This window comes from Chenopodium quinoa, unplaced genomic scaffold, assembly GCF_001683475.1.
Source record: "Chenopodium quinoa cultivar QQ74 unplaced genomic scaffold, ASM168347v1, whole genome shotgun sequence".
NCBI classification, from domain to species: domain Eukaryota; kingdom Viridiplantae; phylum Streptophyta; class Magnoliopsida; order Caryophyllales; family Amaranthaceae; genus Chenopodium; species Chenopodium quinoa.
The window spans coordinates 145,078-154,978 of NW_018744315.1; the positions used below are offsets into that span (position 1 = coordinate 145,078).

Consider the following 9,901-nt stretch of genomic DNA (forward strand, 5'->3'; position numbering starts at 1 on the left):
AGACCTGACTATATGCTATACAATTTACAGACTCCACACTATTTTAAAAACAAATACTGCCTCTGTCCAAACATACTTGCCACATGCTATTACGGGTTCAGATTATGGCATCAGTGTGATATTTTATGCAGGACAGAAGTACTATAAACACTTCTCAGTGATTAGCAATCACCAACCTCTTTTTTGAATGTTGAGTAACACCTAATCAATCAACTAATTTTCCAAAATACTGAGCCACGTTTAGCCTCTTTTCCATCCAGTCAATAATGTCCCATGCAATTTCTTCTCGCTCAGGTTCGAAGAGGAGGTCGTGCAAGAAGCCATCATAAAGCTTTATATCTTTGAAGTTGGAGGCTGCTTGATCGTAGAGATCCTGAGAAGCCAGTGGATCAGTCACCCTATCTGCTGTTCCATGAAGAACAAAGAATGGTACAGTGACAGATTTGAAGTTGCGTGTCAGATAAGCAGTGATGCGCAAGATCTCATGCCCAGTTCGGACCCTTATGGGACCAGTATAAACCAGCGGGTCAGAGTATTTTGCAAGAAGTTGAGCTGGATCCCTGGAAACTGGAATGCCTCTCTTATTAGCACCTTTGAACTGGAATCTTGGAGCAACCAAGGAAAAAACAGGGGCTACAACCTGCATAGACAGCAGCACAAGCATAAGCATAAGTATAAGCATCTATACTTTCTCCCTGACATTTTCTTGTTCTTTTTTTTTTATTTTTTTTTCCTTTATTCTTTGTGTATGTAAATCAGTATATGTGCGTCAGTGTATGTGTGTGTGTGTGTGTGTGTGAAGGGAGCATGACCGAGGTTAGGTTTGTCAGATCAAAGGGCCCCCATCCTATACCCCAACCTATACCCCAAAATCCAATACTACGGCCAGACTTGAGGCAAAGTAACCAACCAGGGTCAGCAAATAGGTATAGCGACTTGGTCCTTATCTAACAAAATACTCCCAGTACTCATTAACTTTACTAGTAAATTAGACAAAAGATTTGGATCAATTCAGTAACAGCCTAACAGGGCATAGTAAATTTATGGTTACCCTCATATTTTATTTACACGTGTTTTCTATCCCTTGACCTTGCATGATAATCTTGCATGCAAAGGCATGGGTAATGGAGTCAAAAAGGCATACAATAAGAGTACATAAAACAATTATGCATCTCAGCTAGCTGCCTTATGGGGAGAATTTTCCAGCCCTTAATAAGGTACTTATATGATAAGCTAAGGCAATTGATATCAAAGGTTAGTGTATGATATGCCATAAAATTAGTAAGTATGCTCCCACAAAGAATTTCAAGCTATAGTACAAAGTACAAATATACCTTGACCACAGGATGTGCTGGCTTAACGCGCAAGGCAGGTGAGGTCAGTATAACTCCTTCAACCATTCTTTCAATGTGAGGATATGAAGCAGCCTGTAAAAGAACAGAGTATATGCACTGTCAGGGAAAAATTCAGCCAATTTTCTAATCCTAAAGAGTGTAAAAACCTCCAAAGTATCAACTACTCCGTAGAAGTGAGATCACTAACCTTTAAAACCACCGCACCTCCAGTAGAGTGACCAAACAGGAAGCAAGGTACCCCAGGATGCTCGATTTTAACATTCTCCAAGAAAGCCGCCTATTCATAGAAGAAATTAGCGAAAGGAGCTCATTAACATTAACTTTAGGCATAGAATTAATTAAGAGGGAGGTCTTTTGTTTACAAGAATAATTTGATACATTACTAGTATATATGCTTGAGATCCTAAAATCACAAGAGAAGAATGAAATCGATAAAGTTCCAACTCACCGTATCGGCAACAACATTATCAAGGGAGGGAACAAACCCATGCAACCCATCACTACCACCATGGCCTACAAGAGAGGAAACATAACAATGAGGATCCTAGATTAATCATCCTGAAAAGGAAAATCCGGTATTGAATTTATTTTTTGTTAAACGCAAAATTAACAGTGTCCTAAACTCCTAATTTACAATCTGTTGCATGTGCATACTTTTTATATGCGATTACTTTGTTGAAAAACATACCAAAACCAGAATGCAGCATACATAATAATTTCTACGGAATACCTTTTACAAGATACAACACACCAACTATCATATGTGATGGTATTAATTGCAGAACTGTGAGACTAACATATTGCATAAGATATACAGCCACTTATACTTCAACTCAGAAATATATCCTATTTAATAATTCACTTAGTAACCCCCTCCATAGCCTCCATGCAAGACATGCTTGGCAAGCAATAATCTGACAAATGAGATTCGAGCTGTCACAGCATAGGACAACTGAAGACCACCACAGTAATAACTCAATATTTGACATTTTAGTAGTAAAAAAAAAAAAAAAGAAAAAAAAATGAAAAAAAAGGCTAACTAAACTAATTACTAAAGATACCTATCCAATCCATAGCATACACCCCAAAGTTGCGAGAGGTTAATTGCCTTGCAAAGTGAGCATATCTTCCACTGCAAATAAACCAAAAAAGTAAATCAGGTTATTTTGAGAGACACGGAAAGCTGCTCACACCACCATTGCAGGCAGCAAAAGAATATTGAGAAGGTTCTCATTAATTACCCGTGTTCATTAAGTCCATGAATGATTATGATAATGCCCTGAAATCATATAAAAACTAGTAAGTATAATGTAGAAAAACTATGGTGCCATTTTTCTCAAAATTCCAGAGAGCAGGTAGTTTTGCTTCAGATACCACAGATATGCAAAACCAGGGGGAAGCAGGTACATCACACAATAAATCTTCTACTGAAATCGAACCTTTATCACTATTGCATGAACTCGTCATTATTTATTATATGACAACCTACAAAAACAACCAGTTTAAGAGGGTATCATTATTAACCCTTTCACTTGCTGCTAGGGTAAGACTAATGCAACAGATTCAACACTTTAAAAAATAAGTGATCATGCACAACAGTTAAATAAGTTATAAATGAAATGTTTTACCCTATGGGGCTAGATTTGCTAAGGTGTCTATTATACAACAGGGTGTAACTGCACACGGTGCACCCCAATATCTTTATAAGCTCATGTGGGTGTACGGAAGACCCATGTATAAAATAGAAATTGCTCAAATTAGCAGCTTGTGAAACCAGCATAGGGAAATTTTTAAAAAAAAATGGCAAAACTCTAAAAAGGATGCTTTATCATTAAAATATTACACAAATCACTTGTCACCCCTACTTCAATATGCAACCAAGACATCATAAACTACCAGAACACGTCCTCCTAAGGAGTACAAGCATAGCCAGTAAATAGGAAAGCACTAAACAACACCTCGTCACCTCTTGCTTCTTAAGAGAACAAGAAAATTTTTTATGAAGAATGATACACAGCAAGATAACACCTTATATGTCACTCCAAACCAGTTAACCAGAGGCATTTGAAAGGCAAACAGCTATAGAAAGAATTCACACTAAGTTCAACATGACTGTATTAAATATAGATGTTCAAGAATGAAAATTCAAGGTAGTCAAGGTACATGTTATCTCCTAAAATGCCTCTTCAACGATTAGTTGATTGTAGTACAAGATTTTGACAGATGTAAAGGTGCTACGAAAAGGAAAATATTTCAGTGATATCACTCTAATTATCTGTACCAAAAATGAAGAGAAATTTTATTTTGGAATAAAGGCATACAATAACAACTTTAAAAACGACTTTGAGTATCCTATAAGGGCCAGAGCTATGTCTCCTGCTGAGGACAAGTTACTTGATGCAACTGATATAAAAGAGCCAGATTTTCTATTATGCATGTCTTCAAAACTGACTATGTCCTAGCACTGTTGTGTTCCAACATTAATATAATGTATCCTTCTTAGCCAATAACATATACAAGTTAACTCTTGAGTGTGGTGTTCACATTTTATCAAGGACCTCAAAATATATGTATTGAGTAATTGGACATAAAACAGCAAAATATGCATCATATCTTTTCCATTTTTCACTCTTCCCAATATTCAATGAATTTTCCCACTTTCCCTGCCTTAGCTGTCTCTAATCATCAACAATGGACAGAGGCATAATTAAGTCACAGAACAGTCTAATTTCCAATCACATATTAGACTGTGACGAAATGAGAAACTGCCCATTAATAAAGACACCATTGGCCCAGCACTCAACCAGAAGATGAGATAAGAAAAGTCCCTAGAGTACCAACAGTCCTATCCGGTCTTTAGTCTTTACCCCTCACTCCTCCTCCACACCTCTTCACATTAATTTCCAAGAAACAGTGTAAATGGATACTGATGTAACCCTGAAACTCTTATAAGCCACAAGAGAAGATTTCTAATTGATATATTTTGACTAAGATACCTCTATTCTGTCTTCAAGTACATAAGCAATTAACTTTCTTACTACTCCATATCTTTTTATAGCTAAAGTCAATATTCATCCAATGATCCAAATGAGGTCCATAAATTTAGGCCCTCAATGAAGCACCCCACCCCCCCCCCCCCCAATTTCCCCCCAACACACAAACAAAAAAAAACCTAAACTTGCGGTCCTTGTTCTGTAGGTAGCCTTCTAGAAGAGCTGAATAGATAATACAACAAGAAGGGGCATTGAGTCCTACACACTAATATTCCCTTTGTCCATTAATGTTTGCCCCTGAAGAAGTTTATCACTTTTCAAGAGCTAGAAAGAGTTTTACATATGGCGCTCTCTTTCATTCTTCTTGTGAGGTGTTAAGTGGGAATAGGTAACTAAGTAGTTAATAGGGGAAACTGAAGTGACAATCAAATAGGAAAGTGGGGCAATTTTTAAGAGACGAAGGGGGTGCTTGTTAGGTAAGCTATATAAGAAAGACATAGTCAACAAGTGAGGTAGTCATGTCCTACACCAGGAATAATTCAATTTAAAAAGCCTTACGTTTCAAGTTGATCAAGTGCTGGTCTGGTATCTTAGGTGGATAATTATAGTTATAGGAAAATTATCTTCAAATAGGTTGACTCAGCTATCATGTAGATAAGGAAAGACTTGTACAATATGCAAATTTACTCTTGCTTCCTTGAAGGACAATTAGTCAAACCATTTATGATTTTACTCCAGCAAGAGCTTTTTAAACACATTTGACATTTCCCATGCAAATCTCAGTTTCTCACCATTCCTCACTCCATTACTTTGAATGGTCAACAAGTAATAGCTATTTCAAAAAATAGACATAGACCAACAAGTGAGACAAGCATAATTTGCACCGAAAGCTCAGCACACAACTGAAACAACCTCCCCAACAAGCCAATATACAAACAGAGAACCAGAAATGGCAAATGAACGATAAAAACTCCAAAAGAAAGAAAAAAAAAAACAAAGAAAAGAGCAAGACTTTGATTGTTCAATTTCACAAAATATTTTTAAAATATCAATAACTTGCACCATCAAATTGCCAGATTAGTACATTACAGTCAATGTGCCACATCCAATAATAAACTCAAATTGGACAAAACAAGATAAGAACATTTCAAAGCAATTAACTTCCAAAAGAATCCCTTACAAGTAGTATTCTAACCGTCAAAACACACAATCACTCAAAATGATAGTACAATTTAAGCAACCAAACTCCTCACCTAGCATTAAATTGCCCGAACAACCCAAAAAATTTGTTCATCATTATTGGATAATGAAGATAATTCAAACCCAAATTTTCCAAATTAATGAAAAATCTGATGACAATTATGACTTGTAACCATCAATCCCTCATTTTCATCTAACCCTTAAACTGCTTCTCATTTCCTTATTCTAAAACTTTGGTCACTAAAGAATTGAATCCTCAACCTCTCAACTCTAGCATCTCTTTAATCTTAGCTCATTCGTCACCGGAAAAACAAATATAATTACCATCACAGACATCATTATTAGGAAACAAAAAATGATCACTCCTTAACAATCAACTCAGCCTCAAAACTGATTAATGTCACAATTCCATCAAAATTGCACAGAAATTCGCTTATCTCCAACATAAACTCAGCTAAGCCACAAGCCAAACCCCAAAGTTAATTCAATTAACACCCAAAAAAATTAATCACAAAATACTCCTGTAACTTCCAAACATAGTACAAGTATTAATTAAACCCTCCGAAAAATAATAATAAAAAAAAACCAAGAATGTCAGGCAATCAAACCTAGAATTACCCAGAAATCCAATTTTAATTAAACAATTAACAACATGCAAATAAAAAATATACATTTCCAAGAAAATTACATCCCCAATCAACACGAAATCAAATCAATTATATAATTAAAAACAAAATTTAAAAAATGAGAAACGTACTTGGGATTACCGGAAACCGGGAACCAAGACCGGCAAAAGAGGGCATTTCGTCGAACACCAAAGAAAATCGAAGTACTCCAATGACAATCCTCACCACTTTCTCTCTCCTCCTTTCCATCAATCTTAACCGGCATCATTCCAACGCTTCAGCAAGCGCACGACGACGCCGCGTATCTTCCTCCTCTTCCAACAATCTCCTCCGCCGGAACTTCGCCGCCGGCCGTGGCTCCGACTCCGACACCTCCGCCGGAGAAACCGTTGAGAACGCGGCAGCAGAAGGAGGAGGAAACAAAGGAAGGAAGAGTAGAAAAGAATGATGAATTTTTTCAGGAAATTGTAGGATGGAAAGAGGAGAAGCGCCATTGATTTAGCTCGGTGAAAGAGAGGAATGATTCTGCCGCTTGCGCCGGAGGTTAGCTCCTCCACGTTCGTCGCCGCCATTGACGGTGGTTCCGGCGGATGAGAGAGAAATTGCGGCGAAATTCCGGCGAGTTGAGGCGGTGGAGAGAGGATGGTGGAGGAGAGTTTGTTTTTTTTAGAGAGAGAAAGAGGAGGAAGAAATGTTGTTGAAGAAATTAAGGGAAATTTTATAGAGGAATTTTTTTATACGAGTATTTAATTTTATTTTAAAATGGAAGGAAATAAAATGGAAATTTGGATTTTTAGTTTTGTTCATTTATTTATTTAAAGGGAGAAAAATAAAAAATGGGGATTGGTTGGTTGGAAAATGGAGACAGAATGAGGAGAGAGAGAAGAGGAGGTGGGCGTTTAAATGTTCCAACCTTTTTCCGCGTGATTATTGGGATGGATTTTCGGCTGGTTTCCACTTGTATGAATACAATTATTTAACATGACTTAACTTTGAAATAGACTCAATCCAACTTAATCCGACTCAATTACTCGAATTAACACTTCTAAATTAGGTATCCTATTGTGAAAGTTCGACTACAAAAGTACAAAGTATATACTTGTATGTAAGATGAATATGCACTATGCATTCTATGGTAATCAAGAGTATTTTATCATACATTTATTCATGTAATAAAAAAATAAAGTAAGAATGAGCAATCTTGATATACGTTTAAGTGTGTATTAATAGTAGCATATAAGGTGATTGCTGGCTATATTATACTTGGTAGGAGTCTTTGTAGGGGGATGACTTAGATAATCAAAGATGTTTATAAAGCTCCTTCAAAGATTTGATCGTAGGAGACATCGTCATATTTTTAGGGCTAATCAAACGGTAACTAAATAGCTAATGTAGGACACAAATTACTTCTCAAAGTTTTATTTATTGTTCGATGCATCTTGTCTTCTTTGAATTTTATTACTCATACATCTTGTATTCTTATGTACTTCATATTATATGTGGACTAAAAAAAACAAGGAATCACAAGGGATTTATAACCTCGTTGGTATTATTTATTATTATTTTTTTTATCAAGTTAAACTTAAATTTGATTAATAAAAAATTATTTAATTATTGCGATTAAATTCTAATATGTGAAAATAATTTCAATTGTAGAATCGGTGATGTGATGCTAAAATTATTCTCTTTTTAAACGGAAATTGGCAATATGTCGTTGAACTAGATTCCGCTTGACTTTAGGACGTGAAATAGGAATTCAAGTCAACAAAGTAACACTCGACAACAAATTATTAGGTTCGTGGAAAAATAAAAAAATGGCATATTGATTAATGACTAGCTAATACAAGTATCTGCCTAATAACTAACGTATAGACCTTTTTCAATTAACATGAAATCAATTTGATCCGAATTTCATGGATTAATACTGGTATAATACTATTAATATAATAAGAGCATGGGCCAATGATTAGCTCATGAGCTTATACGATGAGGTAAGGAAGTATTATTATAGGGGAGTATGCTTGATGCCTTGAGGCTATATTGCGCGATTGGATAGCCAATATTTTATGTAATCGTAGAAAAACTTAAAACATCCGTTTGTAGTCAATATTATACTCCGTAAGATATATTACTCCATACTTTATAAATTATTATACATTTTGTATACTTATTATATAATATGATTGGAGACTATGTTCTATTTAACTTATTTCATTAACTTACTAGATATTCAGCCATAACATATAAAATCAGATCAGGTGTCACAGTCCGGGATTTTGGCACCGAAACGTGCGGCGTGCGCTAGCCTTTGTGCGGAAGAGGGGCTTGTGAGCCGAAGCAACACAAGCGGGCTATTAAATCACAAGAGCACCCACGTCTTTTGGCGACGGAGTGCGGGTGGTCGGAGCTTGTGACGGCCGATACTTAAAGGCGGGAACAAGGAGTCCAAACCACGAGTTCTTATATCATCAAATTGGTGTGGAGGGAAGCTATTATGCAAGTAAGACATAATATCTATAAAGGTCTATACGCTAGTTAAGTATTTTATTATTGCAAGATAAAGGAACTATTGGAAAAAGCTACAAGTAGTAAGTAGCAAGCTGTATGAGTATCAAATTCCAGGTCCTTTTTGGATCACGACAAAATGATTTCTTAGAATTGTCTATCATTATTCTAGATAGATTATTTATACGGAGTACTACATATGATATTGTGATTAACTCATATTAGAGATATTTTGAAAATAAGAACCCTTTATCTTATTTTTTTCTCTCACTTTTAAAGTGTTGACCCGTAAATATTGGATTAAAACAAAATAAAAGTCTAGTTAGGGTGCTTTTATTTACCTTATTAAAATTAAATCCATATATTTTGGTAATTATTTGTAAAATTGTAAGATAAAGTATACTGGAGATTTGGATTAGGAAGATCAAAACAAGTCATAGCTTTAAAAATAAGCAGAGCGGTATAAAGGCAGTGACCACAGACAATTCATCTTGGATAGCTATGTGATAGGAGTTGATGCCCATGCCCACTAATATCCAACAAATTCGAAAGGTACATGTACTATTAGATTTATTCTACTATTAGGCAGGGTCGATGAGGCACATTCATCACTTTGAATGCAACAAATAAATATTGTGCAATTTTGACCTTCTACAGAGAAGTTTGGGTTTTACTTGAAGCTATATATGGACTGCTGGTTTTGAGGTGTAAAAGCGTGGGAAGTTTTCGCCTTAGAGGCCTATCGATGGGGTAGGGATCGCCACAATTCAAAATGACTCGACTCATTACAAGCTCAGCTCGCGTTAGGCCATGTATGATTAATTTACCACGGAGTGTAAATATACATAGTAAAAACCATAAATTAAATGGCAAGATAACTATATAATACGGATTAGGCTATACATAAATGTCATATATAAAAGATTGGTATGAGACAAAATTTCACACAAATTAGAATGAGTGACGATGAGAAGATTTTCAGAAAATAGTGAAAGATTGAATGATTGATACATTTACACCATTTTTCATACAGTTGAGTAGAAAATAAATGAAGAAAATAGAAGAAAGCAATTTCTTTTCCTTTCATAAAATCTTAAGATGGATTGGTAAGATCTAAAGGAAACATGGAGGCCCATTTCTTCACAAACCCCCTCTAGAAGTCTAGATTTCTTAACCATTGTATCCAAACACATTTGTTCTCCATTTGTCCCAAAATATTAAT

At 35.6% G+C, this 9,901-nt stretch overlaps 1 pseudogene; it reads right to left on the reverse strand.

The window, feature by feature from the left end:
- Window positions 1–179: 179 nt before the first annotated feature.
- On the reverse strand, window positions 180–6,895 carry LOC110696239 (annotated as a pseudogene).
- Window positions 6,896–9,901: the final 3,006 nt, after the last annotated feature.